This window comes from Melospiza melodia, chromosome Z (genome assembly GCF_035770615.1).
Source record: "Melospiza melodia melodia isolate bMelMel2 chromosome Z, bMelMel2.pri, whole genome shotgun sequence".
NCBI lineage: Eukaryota > Metazoa > Chordata > Aves > Passeriformes > Passerellidae > Melospiza > Melospiza melodia.
In genome coordinates, this window is record NC_086226.1 from 1,386,885 (window position 1) to 1,408,342 (window position 21,458).

Consider the following 21,458-nt stretch of genomic DNA (forward strand, 5'->3'; position numbering starts at 1 on the left):
ACCTTTAAAGGTCATCCAGTCCAACCCCCTGTCATGAACAATAACACCTCCCACTTGGTGAGGTTGCTCCAAGCCCCATCCAGCCTGGCCTGGGACACTGCCAGGGATCCAGGGGCAGCCACAGCTGCTCTGGGCACCCTGGGCCAGGGCCTGCCCACCCTCCCAGCCAGCAATTCCTAATTCCCAATGTGCCAGAATCTGTGCCTGCCCTCTGGCAGTGGGAGCCATTGCCTGGGTGCTGTCCCTGCCTGCCTTGTCCCCAGGGGCTGTGCAGCTCTCCTGGAGCCCCTGGAGGCCCTGGCAGGGGCTCTGAGGTGTCCCTGGAGCTTCTCTGGTGCAGCTGAGCAGCCCCAGCTGGGCCAGGCTGGCTCCAGAGCAGAGGGGCTCCAGCCCTGGCAGCAGCTCCGTGGCCTCCTCTGCACTGGCTGCAGCAGCTCCAGCTCCTTGTGCTGCTGGAGCCAGGGCTGGGGCAGCTCTGCAGGTGGGCTCTCACCTGAGCCCAGGGGCACAGGGGCAGGATCCCCCTGCCCTGCTGCCCACGCTGGGGATCAGCCCAGGGCAGGGGGTTCAGGCTGGGGCAGGCCCAGCTCTCACCCACAGCACCCCCAGCTCCTTCTCCCAGGGCTGCTCCCTCTGCTCAGCCCCAGCCTGGGTTGGTCCCAGGGGCTGCCCTGACCCAGGTGAAGCACTTGGCCTTGTTAAACCTCGTATCCTTAAGGATTCTCACCTCCATCCCAACCAACTGCTTCCCTTCATCACAGCTTTCCCCTTTTTTGGAAATGAACCTCTTCTGTGCAACAAGAATAGGGACAGGAGAGCCTCTGGTGAATCCCAAATTCAATATCTCTGGAAGATGAGATAGGAATGAGGAAGCAACATGCTTTTTGCAACATCAGCCACCTTCTGCACCATCAAAAGCAAATTTTCTGTGGGCTTCTGTTGCTAAAACCAAAGGGAACAATCCTTTCCAGCCTTGGGTATCCTGCTGGTTGGGATGGGTTAACATGCAAAGAGCATCATCTAAGGCAGCTCTCACACCTTGAGAAGATCACAGAATCATGGAATGGTTTGGGTTGGAAGGGACCTTAAACGTCATCTCATTCATGTCATGGGCAGGGACACCTTCCATTGTCCCAGGTTCTCCAAGCTCCATCCAACCTGGCCTTGGACACTTCCAGGGATCCAGGGGCAGCCACAGCTGCTCTGGCAATCTGTGCCACGACCTCATCACCATCACGGGCAATAATTTCTCCACAAAACAGTTTCCTCCCAGATGCCCTTGCAAACCCTACATCCATTTTTCAGGCTACAAGAATGTCCATGCCGTGTTATCCCACATAATTTCCCACTCCACTTAGGAAAGCAAGTGTAATACCTAGATAGACCCAGGTTTTGCACTGGGCTCCCAGCAGCTGTCCCAGCAAGGACCACGATGCAGCACAGGCACCACAGCACCCACCAAAGGTCTCACCCTGCCCAGGGATGCTGCTGTGTGCAGGCATGGGCTCCCTGTGTGACCCCACCACACTGGCAAAAGTCAGAGCGGCAGGAATGCCCAGCCCAGGACAGGGGGAAACCAGACCCTCCAAGCTTTGCTTTGTACAAGCAGCATTGAGCCCAGCCCACCAGCTCAACCCTCCTCTCAAATCCAGCCCCAGCTTTTAGCTCCTTCCAGCAGCTGATGAGGCAGCTTGAATCAATTCACCAGGAGAACGCCTGCCTTAGGGAACCAGCCCAAAAATACCAAGCACCTCCCCAGACAGGAATTTTTGGGAGCTACTGGCCAGCCACCAGCCTCCTTTCTGAGGCTTGAAGTGCATTTTTTTTTGCAATCACTCCCAGACTATCACTCTGTTGGATGCTCTGCACCAGCAATGCTGCCACAGATCTCCAAAAATTCCCTTTCCAGGTGGCCCCACTCCACCTGTGGTTATTCCCCCTTGAAGTGCAGTGAGTGAGGGATGACAAGAAGCCAGCAATGGAGGTGGGAAGAGCAGCCTGCTGATTCCCAGGGTGTAAAGATGCTGCAAGCACTTGCACAGCTGCATTTATCACCCAGGGGACCTGGCTGAGCCCTAGCAGGCAGGAGCAGGACAGGGAGGGGTTTGTTATTACAAAGCAAACAGAGGACAGTTACTTTCAAGACATGACAAGTAAATTGTTTTGAAATGAACATGAGCCCGGCCGGTGTGTTTACCTCCACCAGCAGCAAGGACAGTTGGGACTGGCCCTGATCAGGACAGCTTTGGGATTTACCAACGCTGTGCTCTAATCTTCCCTGCTGTCAGTGACCCTGACACCAGTCCCTTCTGCTAACCCCAGGTCTCACACCACAGGGAAGGGATCTTCCAGTTACCCCCTTGCCATGGGCAGGGACACCTTCCACAGTCCAAGGCTGCTCCAAGCCTCATCCAACCTGGCACTGGACACTTCCAGGGATGGGCCAGACACAAATTCCCTGTGCACCCTGTGCCAGGGCCTCAGCACCTGCTTTTTTCCTAATATCTAATCTAAATCTACTCTCTGTCAGTTTGAAGCCATCCCTCTGTGTCGTGTCACTCCAACAGCCTCTCTCCATCTTTCCTGTAGGCTCTCCTCATGCAGTGCAAGAAAGCCTTGCTGAGTTCCAGTACTGCTGCTGGTGTACTGGGGACAAGAACATAAAATCTGTCCCAAAACACCCTTGAGTTGCTCTTTGTGTCCAGCTGTTTCATCCACCACGGACCCAAATGTGCCATGCACTTCACGTGTGACTGGTGTGACACCAGCTCCTCCACCCTGCCTCATTTCCCTCTCTTGTAAAACACAAACACTGCTCTTTTCTTTCACGGTACACACTAAATTTCCACAGCTCTCCATTATGGTGCAAAGACATTTCATTTGGGACTGAAACGAGACTTGACATTATTTTGTTTCCTGTTTCTCATTGAACCCAGCTAAAAATACTCTCATCCCCCACCACCATCCTTGGCACCATGATTTCTCTACAGGCTAATTAAGAGAAAAAGCTAGAGTAAGCAGTAATTATTTGTTAAGGACAATTCACAGGAAGGATAACTTGGGGCACCCACCCAAAGGACGCAGCAGGGCAACGGGATGATGGGGGGAGGGCTGTAGGTGCAGCACAGGGGAGCAGCATCTGCAGCTTCAGCAGAAACACCACAGCAGGACGCCCGCTATTCATGTACCTTTGACTTCAGAGATTAAATAGAGAGCTCAAACTATACTGCTTTGCAGGGAAAAAAGAAAAAGGAAAAAAAAAAAGGAAAGAACAGAGACAAGGGAGAATTTGATTAATCAAGAGGCTGCTTAGGGATATACACCCAGATGGTATCTCACATCAAGGGCCCTTGCAGGTAAAGCCCCACCACTCCCAGCTCTTAGGTGCCAGCACAGGGTAGGGATGTTCATCTGAGGGGTCTCTATGACCCAACAATTCAGCAGCAGAATTTCAAATGGGATGTGAAAAGGCACTTCTGCAATAAATTATACAGTATGAAAGAAAATAAACCTCATTCCTAGTGCTGAGGTAGTGCAGGACTTGGAGGCTTCAGAGGAAGACACCAAGAATGCCAAGATAAACACAGTAACTCTGGGGTTTGGAGCAGGTTCTTCCCACTCCTTCTAGAGCTTTCATAGAACCATGGAATGGTTTGGGTTAGATGGGACTTCAAAAGCCATCCAGTGTCACCCCTGCCATGGGCAGGGACACCTTCCACTAGTGCAGATTGCTCCAAGCCCCATCCAGCCTGGCCTTGGACACTTCCAGGGATGGAACAGCCACAGCTGCTCTGGGAAACTTTGTGCCAGTGCTTCCTGAGGACCCTGGTCCCTGGGAACACTCTGACGATGATGAGCATTCCCACATGTCCATGATATCCAAAGGCCTGCCAGCACCAGGAACCAGAGGTGACGCCTGGCACTCAAGCCTCACTTGTCCCCTTGACCAGTGTGGGACAAGGGTCATGTTTCTCCTCTGTCACAGTCCCCTTGAAGAAACAAAAGTCTGAACCTATCACATAACAACAATAATAATTTTTTTTAAATTACTTGTTTGCCATCACCCCAGATTTGGCTTGATGAATTTTAAATAATTTTGGTCAAGTCACTGCAGCCAAACCACTTGGGAAGGAAACGCTGAAAAAATGGTTTCACTTTTTTTTAGAGTTTTGTAATTTTTGAACAAAGGATTTTTTGTTTTATTTTGTGGTGATGTACACTGAATTTCCACAACTCGCCATTATAGTACAAAATAATTTAAACCACATTTCATTTTGGATTGAAATGGGACTTGACATTATTTTGTTTCCCGTTTCAACGAAATAAAAATATCTATTCTCATTATACACAGCCAAAAACACCCTTACTCCCCACAACTGTCCTTAGCACTATGATTTTTCTACAGGCTAATTAATGAAAAAATTGAGTTAGCATTAACTATCTGTTTTATGGCCTGGTGTTGAAGAGTATTCATTGAGAATCTGAGGATAACTTAGGGCACCCACCCAAAGGACACAGCAGTGCTTCAGGAAAGAAGATTTGCAATTAAAAGTGTTACTGCAATCCACTTGAAAGTTAGAAAGTTAGGAGCCTCCCCTTCTGCAGAGGGAAATAAGGAAAATGGGAACTCACACTCTCTCACACAGAAGGGGCACTGGTACAGCCCCAGTTCTGCTGGCAAGGTGTCACACCAGGCACAAGCCCAGTGCCAGCCCTTTCAGGCTTTGACCTCCCAGCACTGCCTCTGCTTGGCTTGGTCCCAGCTCCTCCACGGGCTGCTCTGCCGCAGGAGAAAATTTTTACTCTCCAGAGACTATCAGGCAGTGCACAAGATGACACCCGGGGGTGCAGAAACCCCAACAGATACAGCCTGGTGTGATGATGCCCCGCTCCATCCTCTCCGCTCCCTTTCGGGTCCAGCCGGATCCCGTGCGGGGCGAGGGGACAAAAAGCCCCAAACAAAACAGGTTTTCAGGGCAGTGCTGCTGACTTGCTGTTTTCCAAGCCCTCTGCCACCAAGCCCCTGTGGTGCTGCTAACCTCTGCTGATCCCATCAGGTGGTTTAACCGGGAAGCTTAGCAGTAAGCCCTGCTCCTGCGAGGAGGCACCGCGTTACGTGGGTTATTCTCTGCCCAGCCGCGGAGCTCTGAGCTCCAAAATCCCAGCTACAGATTACAGGAAGAAAATCAAGCGCCTCAATGGAGAAAATTTATCCCAGGTTGCAATGTTTTGTTGTTGGGCTGGATTTAATTTTTTTTTCTTTCTGTCCTAGGCTTTATATTTTTAATGTTGAAGTACATGTTAAACCCTGTTAACATGCTGCAAATCCCTGTCTTGCTGGAAAAAATAAGAATTTGGCACCTCTAAAAGGCACCTGACCTATACCTGTAGCCAAATAAACATATTATAAACAGGAAAAGAGGCAAGTAGAGAAGGGAGAAAGCACAGTGGGGAGAGCAAAAGGAAGAAAAAATGGGATAGAGAATAAAAAATTCATGATAGGCCAAAAATCCAAAAACAAGCCCAAAACCAACCAAAACCCAAAAACAAACAAACAAACAAACAAAAGGGAACAGGAAGAACAACACAAATGAGATAAGGGACACAAAAATGGGACAGGCAACATAAAAGAAGGGATAGAAAAGAAGAAAAAATGGGATAGGCAACAAAAATATCGAATAGGTAACAGACAGAATGGGATTGGTAACTAAAGAAAAAAAGGGACTGGCAACAACTCTGCATCCAAGAGCTGGGCAGAAAGTGGCACTGCATGGTTTCCACCTGTTAACTTTGGCAGCCAGAGGATTTCTGCAGTAAGATGATGCACGTGTACAATCAGGGCAGGGGGAAGAGGAGGGAGCTGTGATGGAGACCATGGCAGCAAAGAAATCCCTGCAGGAAGGCTGCCTGGAAAGTCTGGCAGGCTGGGACCACCAAGCCCAGCAGGATGGCCACTGGAGCAGGAAAAGCAATTCACAAGTATTACACTGTCTCTGGCTACAGCCCTTACTCTCAGGCTTCACCTAGCCTGAGCGAAAGAACATTATCATTAGGAGACAGACAATAAATCAAAGAACAGCTTGGAAAAACCCGTGAAGCCTCCTGAGAGCCAAGGAAACCTGCACTATCTAGGGAAGAGCAAGATTACAATAATTGGGTCAGCTGGCGATAAGCCTCCCCAGCACACACACACACACGCTGCCGCTCCACCCGGGAGTGCTGACACCCCCCAGGAGCTGGGAATCCCAGCAGCAGAATGCCCGGGCACGGGAAACACCAGCTGCAGAAAGCCTCCTCCAGCAGCAAACAGCTGCAGCTGCTCCGCTCCAGGTCTGCGCATCGGTAGGTGAAGCTTGGGAAACTCCGATGGGATGCTGGAAAATTTCTTTGCTTTGAGCTGCGGTTCAGCAGCCAACATGTAACTCGAGCGTGAGATCTGGGTGCGCAGCCTGGAAACAGCAGCAGGACCCAGCTGGAGGAGGCCCTGAGCAGGTTTGATGTAGAAGCTGGCTCTGCACTGAGCAGAGGGCTGGACCAGAGGAGCTTACATCAACCCAGAATAACTTCAAGATCTTACCTATTGAGATCTTCCCTGAGCCCAGACTTCCACAACAAAGCAAGAAAGACATGTTTCAAGCTCAATGAAAACCAGAAGAAACTTCATAACACAGCAAGGTCAGGCTGACCTTTAGGAGAGGAATCAGGCTGACATGAAATTCAAGTACATGACAATCCCATTGAGCAAAGCTGCCTGCTCTGGGAGGCAGAGGATGGTCCCATGCAGTGAGTGCTGAACAGGGAATGCATGCACTTTTCCCTGGAGAAACGGAGACTGAAGCTTTTTTTACTCATCTCCTCCTTCCTGGATGGTTTGCCATCAGCTCTGCCCATGCTGGTGGGGCTCAAGGACTTGAAAGAGCCACAGCTGCAGGCCCAGAGTGTGGGCTGGACTGAGATCACATCCAGATGTTTGACCCCAGATGAAGCAAACAGGAAGGGCAGACCAAAGAGCAGGATGTGCTCACTGCTCCAACCTGCTCTTGGCTCTTCCTCCCCACCTGTGCCATCATCTGCCACTCTCTGATTTGGCCATTTATTACTGGAGCCCAACCTCCAGCCCAGAGCACAGAAACCAGTCACTTATGCTTGGGCTTTCCAGTCTCCCTCCTTGCACTGATTTGAGTACAACTACCACCTTCCAAAAGACATTTATTTTTTTTAACACTGGAGGCAGAAAATCCCTCACTGGAGCCTCCACATTGTTTTTCTAAGGTGCTTCTCTCTGAACACCTCATCAATACTCTCACCTGCCCCTATAACCCACAACAGATCCCCAGAACAGCCCAAACAACAACAAACAGCGCAGGATGGTTTTGTGAAGCCTCCTGCTTGCAGTCCACACAGCTGTGTTGACACCAGCAAGCTTTTCCCACCTGTCAGCTGTAGAAAATCCAAGCTCTGCCCTGCTCAGGTGAAAGCCCACCTGCAGAGCATCTGGAGTCCCCAGCAGCACAAGGAGCTGGAGCTGCTGCAGCCAGTGCAGAGGAGGCCACGGAGCTGCTGCCAGGGCTGGAGCCCCTCTGCTCTGGAGCCAGCCTGGCACAGCTGGGGCTGCTCAGCTGCACCAGAGAAGCTCCAGGGACACCTCAGAGCCCCTGCCAGGGCCTCCAGGGGCTCCAGGAGAGCTGCACAGCCCCTGGGGACAAGGCAGGCAGGGACAGCACCCAGGCAATGGCTCCCACTGCCAGAGGGCAGGCACAGATTCTGGCACATTGGGAATTAGGAATTGCTGGCTGGGAGGGTGGGCAGGCCCTGGCCCAGGGTGCCCAGAGCAGCTGTGGCTGCCCCTGGATCCCTGGCAGTGCCCCAGGCCAGGCTGGATGGGGCTGGGAGCAGCCTGGGACAGTGGGAGCTGTCCCTGCACATGGCAGGGGATCAAATTGGATGATATTAAGGTCCTTTCCATGTAAACCATTCCAGGATTTTATGATTCTCTGAATTCATTAAGTACTTCAGGATGTAATTACTCCACTGACTGACTGATCCAAGTTAAACCCAACCTTCACACAAGAATAGCATCCTACAGACTCCACTGTTTCCTGTGTGCTTCATGCAACCATGAAGTGCCTACACTCACTACAGTTCACTAGCTAAAAGCCAGCAGCCCCCATTAAATACATACAAATAATTTTCCATATTCCTAGGTCATGCAGAAGATGTCAGGCCCAGAGTTGACCTTCAGCCTCCAAACTTCCCTCATTAATATCCTGACCAATGCTCTCATTTGGTTATGTGCTCTGACTTCCCTTCCAGCACATTAAAAAACAGTCACTACAGTTCCCTCTGTACTTTTAATCAAAGCTCACCTCTTTTTTTGTTAAAATAATCGGCTAATCAAACCCATTGCTTCCAAGCTGACATTCCTCCTAATGCTTTAATCAATAGACAGAGATGTTCAGAAGGCAGCTAATATGGCCTAAGGCAGAGCACAGGATGCTGCGAGGACAGGTTCATGATGTGGCTGTACTTCTTAAAAGAGGAGAAAAAAGATGAACACAATCAAGTCTAAACCCAAGAAAGGTTAGTGGAATATTTCTAGATGATGACCAACTTTGTCCTTCCCAGCACTACCCTTACCACCACACAAATATTCATTTTTGATGCCAGACTTCCTAGTGTTATAAAGCAAAGCAGTAAGCGATGCATGCTGGAATTCCCTCAGAAGATCGAAATTGCTCTTAGGGTTTTGAGTATCTGATTTGGAAACAGAGTGGTAAGATCCTAGATGGCTTGGGAGTTTCATCTCATTTTTATCTGCCCTTCTCCCCTTTAGAAAGAAGCAGAGCAATGATGGCTTCCAGGGTAGAAGAATAATTAACCCAAAACTAATGCACTTGTTTTTTATCCATGGGACACCAGAATGCCTGGTATCACTTGGAGTGGCAGATGATTTATCGGCTTCCTTGCGGAGCAGCAGTGTCTGAAAGCCCTGTGGAGAGCAGAGCAGGCAGTGTGTGTCCTCCCTGGTATTTAGCAGCCGTTTCAGCCCTGCCATGAAAGGCAAGCTGGCAGCGGTCCTGCACGGAGCCCGTGTCACCACCCATCCATCACCCAGGCGAGCAGGGCATCCTCCAGCAGGGCCAGCAGCACCGCCCGAGCCACCTCCCCTCCTGGGAGAGCCCATGACATCACTTTCCATCGTTTTTTTACAATATGACCAGGCCAGCCCTCGAAATTCCATTTGGCTGATCCTTCCTCCACAGATGTCCGCACGGCCAAGGAGCAGACAGGAGACCTGGAGCTGCCACGGGTCTGGCAGCACGGCCTGCTCGCTGCTTCACTCTGCCCCTGGCACAGGGAAAGGTCCTGCTGAGGGCTCATCCCTGCCCACTGTGCCCTTCCCTGCCGGAATGAGGCGGGAATGCTCCTGCTGAATGAAGCCAGCGTAACTGGAGGTGCTCAAGGAAAAACTCGGCAAAGCCAGCAAGGGATGACTCTGCAAATCAGAGTGGGGGGAAAGGCTGAGTCGCTTCCTCCCCCACAGCCCTAAATAGAGAAGAGCGTAAGGAAAATCATTCTCTGAGCTGACAAAAAAGGAAGAGAATCCCCGGTGTCAAAAAAAAAAAAAAAAAAGTTTAAAAAAACAAAAATCAAAGTGCACATAGTGACAGCAGAAGGGAAAGGGACAGAAGAGGCAGCCTCCTGCTGCAGCTGTAATGGGAACAACAGCAGAGAGGGGCAGAACACCATCCCTGCCTCCTCTGGGAACTGGAAGCTCACTAATCACTTGTAACAGCAGCTCCAGCTCCAAGGCAAGCTCATGGACCGTGGCTGATGCTGAAAAGCCACTGCAATGCTGCCTCATCCTCTCCAGGTGATGCTGCCAGCCGTGACCTCAGTCCTGATGGGAAACTGTGCTGAGCCTGGCAAGTGTCCAAGGAAGCTTTTGGGGACAGAATTTACCCACACCTCAGCCTGCAAGGACTCTGTGTGAGCTTGTAGGTGATAACACATGGAACATCACTATCAGGAGCCATCACAGTGTAACACCTGATGGAGGAGAGGAGAGGAGAGGAGAGGAGAGGAGAGGAGAGGAGAGGAGAGGAGAGGAGAGGAGAGGAGAGGAGAGGAGAGGAGAGGAGAGGAGAGGAGAGGAGAGGAGAGGAGAGGAGAGGAGAGGAGAGGAGAGGAGAGGAGAGGAGAGGAGAGGAGAGGAGAGGAGAGGAGAGGAGAGGAGAGGAGAGGAGAGGAGAGGAGAGGAGAGGAGAGGAGAGGAGAGGAGAGGAGAGGAGAGGAGAGGAGAGGAGAGGAGAGGAGAGGAGAGGAGAGGAGAGGAGAGGGACCTTTAAAAGTTATCTAGCATCATCCAAACACACCCTCCCTGGCAGCATCCCTGCAGCCAACTCCTCCTTTCCTGTGATGAAAATTATTTGGTTTATTTCCTTAAATGAATTGTAGTGAATTACTAAGGTAATTTACTTAAGAATTAACCAACCTGCTTGTACCCAAATAGACATTATTTAGGTTTACGACTAATGCAGCCTCTTCTTGCAGACAAGAAAGAATTTACATTTCCCTTTTCTACCCTCTTTCTTACAGCCTGTAAGTTCTTATCTCCAAAATGTGCCCTCCTCTGTCAAATTTGGCTGATATTAGATATTAAAAAAGGTTCTGGAAGAATAGCAAGTGACAGTTAGTCTCAGTGCATAAGCCTCATTTCTGCTCATTCAAAAAAAAAAAAAAAAAAGCATAAAAACAGGGGAGAAGCTTCAAAGTGACTGCAGTCGATAAATGAATCTTTCACCCTATGTGACAAAAATATATCTATCAAAAAAAAAAAAACTGAAGCAAGTGCTTTTTTCTCAAAATCAATTTTGAGAAAAACAATGTGCGCTCTGCAGATGCTCCAAAATGCAGGACCGGGGGAGGACCAGTGCCCTGAGGTGAATCTTGGCACTAAGAGCACCCTGGCAGGGAGGGATGCTGCGGCTCTGCTGACACTCCACGGGGCTGTGATGCCCTGCCCATGACTGATGCTGCTCTGAGCACCTGCAAAGGCAGGAAAAACACTCATCTGCCTGTGCCTGGCTAGCACAGGGATGGACAGAGCAGGGATGCAGGGAGAGCTGGAGAACTCAGCATCCACCACAAGAGCTTTCCAGAAGTGTGTGTTTCATTGCAGTGCTGCTGTCGGGGCGTGAGAAACTGCTGATCTCAAAAGAAAGGGGAAAAGCTGGGAGAGAAAATTGTCCACCACCTCAGCACAGCCTTCATCCACACCTGGGGCCTCCTCTTCCTTTAGAGACCACTGCTGGCATCACAGCCAGGAACCTGAAAACTTCACCTGGTTCATCTACTTACAAGGATGAAAGGTGCACACGGCAAGAAAAATACAGAAATCATTTCCCAAAGCACCCCCCGAGCCTCTATGTCCTCCTGTAAAACCTTCTGCTGCAAAAATTACTGCTGCAAATTTCACCATCGCCAGCCCAGCTTCCTAAGCCAAAGGAAAATAAAAACAAAGACACCTCCAAGGTGATTGTGTGGCTGGGAAGAAACATTCCCTGGATCAATGATATGTCCTGATTTAAGGGAATACAATTCCCGTGGGTTCAGGCATACACTCCTCTCTCCCCTCGCTGTGCAAAGCAAACACCTTCTTAAACATAAAACATTGTTATTAACCTCCAGCTGACAATCACAGCACAACCACAACCCTTCCTGCTTCCTTTTCTTCTCCTGCTGAGACACACAACATGGTATTTTTGATGACATGTTATTAAAATGCTCCCTGGCTTCACTGCAGTTGGACACGGCGCCCAGGAGTCCTCTAGCCCCAGGGGATTTGCTTCTGGATGGGTAATACAGGGAAATGCAGCACCCAAAAACAAAGCAGCATTTAGCCTGGAGAAAAGGAGGCTCAGAAGGGACATCCTCACTCTCCAAAATTCCCTGACAGGAGGGTGCAGCCAGGTGGGGGCCAGACACTTCTTCCAGGTTATAACTGACATGATGGAGGACATGGGCTCAAACTGCACCAGGGGAAGTTAAATTGGGTATTGGGAAAAAGTTATCCACTGAAAAGGTGGTCAGGCACTGGCATGGGCTGCCCAGGGCAGTGGTGGAGTCCCCATTCCCAGAAGTGTTCCAAAAGCATGTGGATGTGGCACTTGAGGACACGGTTTGGTAGTGAACATGGTGGTGGTACTGGATTGATGATTGCCTTTGGTGCTCTTAGAACTATTTTCCAACCTTGGTGACCCTGATTCCATGATTTGCAGACTACTGCTTTGGGCTGGCTGGACCTAGACTACACCATACACCTGCCAGTGACTGCAGCACACACTTCTATGCAGGATGAAAACATCCTTTAAAACTTACTGCAGGTTAACTCCTGCAAAATCCCTGACTAACAAACACCAAGGAGTGTTCCTGCAGACACTGCCGTACTTCAAGGCCACCTGCAGAAGCTGGTTGGCCCCAAAATGACATCCCCATGGACCACACATGAGGAGGAGCAGCTCACAGGCACAGGCGAGCCTCTGCAAAGCTGCCCCAGCCCCAGGCTCACCCAAGGCTGCTCCACCCAAAACCAGCTCCATGTCACCTCACAAAGCTTTGGCTTCACAAGAGAGGTGCTCAAAGCTGGGCACAGCCAGGACCCCTGAAACATCTGCAGTGCATTTCTGTTGTAGCTCAAAAGCACTGTGGTAGCACAGATAGACTTGAGAGATTTTATCAAATTATGTGAAAAACTCAGGGTCACAACTGCTTATTTCATGGAAACACGGAATCCCAGAATGGTTGGGGTTGGAAGGAATCTCAAAGACCACCTAGCTCCTGCCATGGGCAGGACACCTTCCACTGTCCCAGGCTGCTCCAAACCCCGTCCAGCCTGGCTTAGGACACTCCCAAGGATTCAGGGGCAGCCACAGCTGCTCTGGGCACCCTGTGCCAGGACCTCAGCACCCTCACTGAGAAGCATTTTCTCCTAACATCCAACCCAAATCTACCACCTTTCAGCTTAAAGCCACACTCCCCCTTGCCCTATCAGTGCTTGACGTGGCAGCAGACCATCCCAACACTAATTTGGGGGTCCATGGGGTGAGATCCCCAACGTATGGTATGGCACAGCTGATGTGAGGGACCCTCCTGTGCCACAGCCTCCCATGCCAACCCAACTGCTCGTGTCCCAGGCCAGCAGCCGCCCAACACAACTGGCAACAGCTTGGTTGTGAACACCAGCTTCTCCCAAGGTCCTGGGAAATGCCAGCCAAGCCACACAGCTCCTGCAGGATTTCAGGAGCTCAGAAGCATTTTTCAGAAATAATTATGAACCCTGCTAATTGCAATTGCATTGCAGGTGCCTGGGCAAGCAAGCTGGTGGCAGTTGTGTCTCCCAGTAGCTTCTGCTGTGGTGCAGGGCAGGCTCCAGTGGTGGTGAAGCCTCTCCAGGGTGGAACAGCCTGTACAAACCAGTCCCAGAGAGCTGAGCCTGCTCCCAAAGGAGGGAGAAGTTGGTTATTTTGGTTATTTTTAGCTTTTTGGTTTTTTTTTTTTTTTTTTTTTTTTGTGTTAAGGCCAATTGCAGTGGGTTGACTTTGGTTGGAATCCAGGCAAACACCAAAGCAGATATCTCACTCCCTTCCACAGCTGGACAGGGGAGAGAAAATAGAGCAAAAGGGTCATGACTTGAGATAAGGACTGTGAGGGATCCCTCCCCAAATCCCATCATGGGGAAAACAGACTTGAATTTGCAGTATTAATTGAATCTATTAACAACACAGTAAGAGCAGAATAATGACAAGTAAAATAAATCTCAAAACCACCTTACCCTCACTCCTTCCTCCTTCCCAGCTCTACCTCCTCCCTCGCTGGTGCAGGGAGACAGGAATGAGGGTTATGACCAGCTCAGAACAAGATGTTCCTGCCACTGCTCAGGGAGAGAAGTCAGAGGGAGAGAAGCCAGAGTCCTCACCCTGCTCCAGTGTGGGGTCCCTCCCACAGGAGACAGTTCTACATTAAGTTCTCTAGTGTGAATCCATCCCACAGGCAACAATTCTCCATGAACTGCTGCAACGTGGATCATGGGGTGCAGTCCTTCAGGGACAGGCTGCTCCAGCATGGGTTCCCCCTGAAGTCCTATCAGGGCACCTGCCCTAGCATGAGCTCCTGTTTCCACAGATCAGCATATCCCCGCCAGGACCCTGTTCCAGCATTGGCTTCCCAGGGGGTCACAGCCTCTCTCAGGCACCCCCTGCTCTGGCGTGGGCTCCTCCAGGGGCTGCAGGTGCATCTCTGCATCCCCACACCCTCCACGGGCTGCCGGGGAATCTCAGCTCGGGTGCCTGGAGCAGCTCCTGCTCCTCCTCCGGGCCTGAGCTTGGTGTCTGCAGAGTTGTTCTCTCACATGTTCTCACCCCACTCCTCTCTGGCCACAGTAACTGGCAAACTGCCAGTGACTGGCAAACATTTTATTTCCTTCTTAAATGTGTTATCACAGAGGAATCACCATCATTCCTGATGGACTTGGCCACGGGGTCTGTCCTGGAGCTGGCTGGACATGGGGCAAGCTCCTGGCAGCTCCTCACAGAAGCCACCCTGGTAGCTCCCCCCATTATTAAACCTGGCCATGCAAACCCAACAGACCCATTCCAACCACAGGTGAGAAAGAAGAAGCTTGTGGGCAGCCACGTGCACCCTCAGGTCACCCAGGCACGATGTGACACAGGGGATGGGGACACCACAGAGCCACCCAGCCCTGCTCTCCGTGCCAGGGACAGCCCCACCACATCCATGCTACCCCATCCATACCCTCTCCATCCTGGTGGGAATACAGATGTTTTCCAGCACCACCCCACCCCCTGCACGGATGCAGCCAGGCTGGGGAGGGAGACGAAGCTGAGCCAGCTGCCACAGAGGAGACGCCCTCGATAAATGTCTGCACGTTGTGAAATGCACCTGCAGCAGGTTCCTGGCCCACAGGCGTGGCCGGACTGGTCCTGCAGAGATGGCACAGGCAGAGGTTTGGCTCTGTCACCACAGGCTCCCCCACCACCCCAGAAACCAAGCTCTTCTTCTCCTGGACCACAACTGCTGCATGCCTGGGGGACAGGGAGGCTGAGGGGTGTGTGTGCAGCACAGGAGACAGAGCAGTGCCTTTCTGGAGTGAGCACAAGGCTGCTCCCAACCAACCTGGGGTGCCTAAAATATCAGTGTCACACAGACTGCCTGAGAGGACTCTCCAAGAGCTAACTCAAAGCAGAAAAGTCTCAAATCTATTAACTTTCCATCATAAGTTTTCTGCAATTCATCCACGACAGAGGCATCACCTCCCATTCCTGGCCACTGCTGAGGTACCTCTGCACTTCAGAACGACAATGACAATGCAAAATCCAGCAAGCCAAGAGTGACCATGGCACAGCTCAAGGCAGACTTGAAAGAAACAAAACCTCTCACTTCAGCAGGGAAGCTTAAACGCACCAAAGTTTTAAGAACATCCAATGTTGCTCCCATTTCAGTCTGAACTGAGGGGGAAACACACTTCTCTCAGGATCACCAGCAAGGCATCTACGTTGTAAGTGAATATATATACACATATGCAAGAATGTATGTAAATAAATAAAAATAAAATAGCCAGAGTCTCAAAGGAACAGAAGATGACTGGCTGGCTACAGTAGCCCTTCATTTCAGAGGACACAGTAATCTGCTAATTGTCCTCAAGCGGCAGAACTGCCCCTTCTCCGAGGAGTTTCACAACATCCCGAGGCATTTATGGAGATTACTCAACAGCAGCCTCAACACTTCCAGTCTCCTGTTGTCCTTTCCCCAACCTGATCATAGCCCAAACAGAGTGGCAAACTGTTAACCCTGAAACTTAACAACAGTGTAACATAAATGTCTTAACACTTCCGCCAAAGTGAAAAACATTGATGATATTTAATTACTCCATCAGAACATAAAGAAAGAATGTTAAATGTTTCTCAAACAACTCTCGAAAAAGCCCCAGCTTCCACAGAAAACAAGGTCTAGCTGTACTTTAAGCCTCACTCCTCACTAACACACAGGACCCCAAGGCTCAACTGAGCAGCAAGAACATGAAATTAAATTAGGTTCAGAAGGGTTTTCTTGCTGCTTTGCAGAGACCTGTGGGCAAAATCTCAACCAGTGACAACTACCACAATTTCAGACCCTTCCTGATGGGGAAAAACCAAGCAGGAGCAACGATGGCTGCAAGGAGAAACGGGAGAGAGCCACACACAAATTGGTTAAGAAGGGGAAAGTCAATACAGCACAATTTGTCCTCACCAGGAGATCACAGCACAATGAACTCAATCACCCAGTTCACCTCAACATGAGGTACTCCAGAGGGAAAAAAGAGTATTGTTATCCTCATTCAAAATCAAGTGCTGAAGAAGAGACTTCTGGAGATAAAGCCCAACATCCCACCATCTCTCCTTCCACAGTCTGGATGCAGGGCTAACATCCATCAAGCATGTTTCCATGCTTTGCATTCCATTTTTCATGGCTTTTAGGAACCCTCCAGAGACCATTCCCATGCCATTTGTGGATCAGGCTGGAACAAACCCAGCCAAGCCCCTCAGGTACCTCAGCCCCCTTCCAAATGGCATCACAAAGGCAGAGCTGGAGTTCAGTTCATCTCCACAAATTCTCTCCAGTCTTTCATCCAGCCAGGTGCTGGGCTTCAGCCCCCAGATAACCTGAGACAAATTGCTTCCCTGCAGCAGCACCCAACTGCAGCTCCTCTGCTCTAAAAGCAACCTGAGGTCTTATAAATGATAAAAAAAAAAAAAAAAAAAAAAAGCACAGCCTGAGCTTCCCAAAACAGCCACTGCTCGTCTGTGCCAAAGATAACACACTCAGTGCAGGGCAACCACAGCCTACAAATCTTACCCAAGGCTTGAGGGGATCAAATGCAGCACAAGGTTTTGCTCTTGAACCTTGGGCTCAGCAATGGCAGAGAAAAGCCTTTATGACACTCACAGGGAAAAATAACGTTGGTGGACACAACAGAATGGCTGTTTCCACTCCCTGGAGACAAGGTGTGAATATTTGCTAGTCAAGGTCATGTAAATCATCAGCAGAGTAGGAGGGTTCCTCCTCCATCCTGTGTGGCACCCCCCTGCCACAATGTGGATGCTCAGATGATGGTACACCATCAAAAAGCCTTCCTAGGTTTTGTAGAGAAGGGACTATGAAATGATCTGCTCTTATTTTGGCATCTTTGCACTGAAAGACACAACCTGGAAGCTCAACAATCTCTCTTCTGCTTCCTCCCATCTCTTCAATTTCTGTTAACGAAGCTGTGATTTTAACCTTCATCCCACACCCACCTGAGTGGTGGGGGAAGAGCAGGGTGGATTACTGGAGAAGGAATGAATGTGGCACCCATGGGCACGTGGAAATGCCCATTTGAGGGAAGCACACAGGTTCTGGGGCACTGAGAAACAGCACCTGCCCCTTTCCAACCTAATGGCATTGCTGCTCCATCCACCGTGGGATCTCACGGGGGGGAATCTCACCCTTTCCAGTGAAGCCTGACCCAGGGAATGGCCCCGGGAGGCGAACCTTGGTCTCATTCTATGGAAAAACCACTCCAAGGACAGAGTTTTGATGCACGGGGAGGCCACTGACACCCAACAACTGTGCCCCCAGCGTCCAGCATTTCTGGGGGCAGCTGCGGCAAAAAGCATCCCACGGCTGCCGGCTGCTCCGCTGCCACAGCATCTGCTGTCCCCTCCTGTCACCCACCACGGCCCCCGAGAGCACGTGCAGCCAGAGTGACTCTGCAGGAAAACGATCACCGTAGAACGACAACAAAACCGGGTCTCTGCCGAGCCCTCCGAGCCCGCTACACCCGCACCCAGCCCGGGGGCCGCTCCGGCGGCGGGGTGGGCGCCGCTCCCGGCCGGGACCATCCCAGGGGAGCGGCGGGGATGCTCGGCGGGCACCTTTGTGCGGCGGTGCCGCTGTGCGGGCTCTGCCGCCGCGGGGCCGCCGATGGCCGCGGCTGCTGCGGCGGGGACACGATGGGCTCCCCGCGCTGCTGCCCGCGGGGGGCTCGCCCGGGGCGCGGCTGGGGGGCAGCCCTGCCCTTCTCCGGCCGAACGGAGCGCCCGGGAAGCTTCCAGAGGCGGGGAGCACACCCGAGCCCAGCCCCGGAGCCCTCCGCCGGGAGCGCCGCAACCCGGGGGGGCCCCACGGCCACGCACGGGCTGTCACCGAGCGGGGGGGACACCCCCGGGGCGAGGCCGCCGCGACACCGCCAGTACCGAGACGTGCCCAGAAACCGGCTCCATCGGCGGCACGACCCGCACCCCCCCGCGGGGTTCGCGTCTTTCCGAGGGAGACAAAAGCCGGGATGCGCTCCCCCCACCGCCCCCCTTCGCTCCCCCCCGGCCGGTGCTGTGTCACGTCCCCCCCGGGCCGCGCTTACCGTGCGGGGCCGGGCGCGGTCAGTGCCCCGCTGAGGGGGTCATGGGCGCGGCGCGGGGTTGCGGGGGGCGCGGGGGGCTCCGGGGGCGCCGCCCGGGAGGACGCTCCGGCTCCGGCTCCGGCTCGGCAGAGGGACGGGCCGGGGCGGCGGGCAGTGACGCGCCGCGCTCCGCCCGCGGCCCGCGCCGGCCCTGACGGGAGATGTAGTCCGGGGCTGCGGCCTGCCCGCCGCGGGGGGGCCGCACGGCGGGGACCGGACGGGGACACCCCGAGTGCCGCAGCCCCACGCCTTTGACGGGAACCTCCCGGACCCCGCAACCTCGGGATCCGGCAGGGACCCCCGGACCCTCCCACGCCCTGAGGATCTGACAGCGACCTCCCGCCTCTTGCTCCGCCGGGGCTCCGAGGGAGACTCCCCCATCCCGCAAGCCGGGCTTTGACAGGGACCGCCCGGACCCCGCAATCCCATAAAGTGACAGGGATCTAGGAGTCCCGCACCCCGGGGATCTGACAGGGACTCCCTCGATCCCGGACTCCTGAATCTGACAGGGACCCCCCGCACCCCTCACTCCGCGGGGATCGGCTGGTCCCGCACCCCGGCCCCTCACAGAGATTCCCGCATCCACCCCTTCGGGGCCTGACAGGGACCTCCGGATCCCACAGCCCCGGGATGTGACCAGGGACCCCCGTGTCCTGCACGCCGGGGATCTGGCAGGGAACCCCCAGATGCACAAACCCTGGGACCCTCAGCCAGCGAGTCCCAAACCCTGCGGGGCTGGTGAGTGACCAGCCGGGCTCAGAGCAGCCTTTGGGGCGGTGTTCACCCACCCAAGACAGCGCCAGGGGCGAACACCAGCTCGCGTGTCCTCACCTGCATCCATCGGGATTCAGTTCAGAGCCGCAATCGTCTCCTCACGACAAAGCAGCATCCAGCTGGGCTCCAAGGAGCGGGGGTTAAACGGGGCTGAAGAGAAAGAGACTGCAAGGGTTTCACAGAGTCACAGAATGCTTTGGGTGGGAAGGACCTTAAGATCATCCAGTCACACCCCCTGCCATGGCAGGGACATCTTCCACTGTCCCAGGCTGCTCCAAGCCCCATCCAGCCTGGCCTGGGGCACTGCCAGGGATCCAGGGGCAGCCACAGCTGCTCTGGGCACCCTGGGCCAGGGCCTGCCCACCCTCCCAGCCAGCAATTCCTCATTCCCAATGTGCCAGAATCTGTGCCTGCCCTCTGGCAGTGGGAGCCATTGCCTGGGTGCTGTCCCTGCCTGCCTTGTCCCCAGGGGCCGTGCAGCTCTCCTGGAGCCCCTGGAGGCCCTGGCAGGGGCTCTGAGGTGTCCCTGGAGCTTCTCTGGTGCAGCTGAACAGCCCCAGCTGTGCCAGGCTGGCTCCAGAGCAGAGGGGCTCCAGCCCTGGCAGCAGCTCCGTGGCCTCCTCTGCACTGGCTGCAGCAGCTCCAGCTCCTTGTGCTGCTGGAGCCAGGGCTGGGGCAGCTCTGCAGGTGGGCTCTCACCTGAGCCCAGGGGCACAGGGGCAGGATCCCCCTGCCCTGCTGCCCACGCTGGGGATCAGCCCAGGGCAGGGGGTTCAGGCTGGGGCAGGCCCAGCTCTCACCCACAGCTCCTTCTCCCAGGGCTGCTCCCTCAATCCACTCTCCAGCCGGTGTGTGTTTATGCCTGGGATTACTCTAACCCTCATGGAGGACCTTGCGTTTGGCCATGTTGAATTTCATGAGGTTTGCATGGGCCCATTTCTCAAGCTTGCCAAAGTCCTTGTGCATGGCAGATAATCCAAGTGTTTCTATATAAACACAAAGAATTCTGGGACAAGAAATGTGAAAACCAGAATTTAAGCACCTTTTAAACATCTCTCTAGTCCACTGGATCCCTTCAACCCAGGTGCTCAAAGCCACTCAGAAATGTTCCTACAAGCAATTTAAATCACTTTCTGCTTACCACACCAGGCTCTCGAAAAGACTCACCCAACAATCATTCCCCTTTTCTTGTGGTCTGGGTTGTATTCAAGAGGTTAACTATTTCTAACCATGGATTCTTTGTTGCTCCCTGTCTGGTTCTACCGTCACACTCGTCTGGATAAATGGATCACGTTAACGAACATCAACGCAAGGACTGCATCCATAAATTCACCAGAATTGCTGGCCTCTGAAGAAACCTTAATTCTACTTTGACAGCACAATCGGATTCCAAAGATCTCTCTCCCTGCTGTGCTTTATTTTGGGCCTTATCGTTTGCTGGGCAGGTTGTCATGACAACCTGATATTCACCGGAGGGTGGCTGTAATTGGGAGAGCACATTGTTAATTTAGCTCCAGATTCTTTTTATTTTGTTGTATTTTAAGCAAAGGGGGACTGCCTAGATTTTCATATTTTTATCTATGATCATACTATGGTTTAATTATTAATCTGAGTGCCAATAGCATCTCTCCAGTGACGGCTGAGCTGCAGAGCTCACCAGGGCAGAAAACGGCTCTGCCCACATCCTTTTTTCCCAGCTCATCTCCTCACGCAGCCTCCCCACATCCCCTCCAGCCCTCAAGCCCCTAAACCAAGAGCCCCCAGGCCCAGGATTTCACAGGGACGCTCCTGCTGTATGGGGGAGAAAAAAAGGTGTGACCTACTCTTTTGTTAATGCTAATTTTTTGAAATTCCGGTGTCAGCTTTAACCTGAAAACAATTCCTCTCAGATAGTTATTTAGAGCAACTCAGCTCTCTGCAGAGAACACCAGCCCATAATATTAACATGTGAACATGCTGACATGTGGAAATCCAGCTCCTGGATGGGAACAGCAGCTCCTGGCTCCACATGCTGGGACCTCTCTGTGCACCCCACAGCAGGTTCTGGCCCCAAATACTGGGACATCTTCTTGCACCCCATGGCAGGTTCTGGCCCCACATGCTGGGACATCTTCTTGCACCTCACTCCTGCCCCAACAGGCTTAGGGACATCACAAAATGTCACGGAATGCCACCAAGCACTCGCCTG

General features: G+C 52.5%; 1 protein-coding gene across 3 annotated transcripts in view; it reads right to left on the reverse strand.

Moving 5' to 3' along the window:
- The window catches only part of CTIF (cap binding complex dependent translation initiation factor), a 147,439-nt gene extending 128,908 nt beyond the window's left edge, over positions 1-18,531 (reverse strand). For all 3 annotated transcript variants that reach the window (XM_063179582.1, XM_063179581.1, XM_063179580.1), the window contains exon 1: positions 18,458-18,531. The gene's annotated coding sequence lies outside the window, so the exon portion shown is untranslated. The remainder of the gene's footprint in view (positions 1-18,457) is intronic.
- Between the last annotated feature and the right edge of the window lie 2,927 nt (positions 18,532-21,458).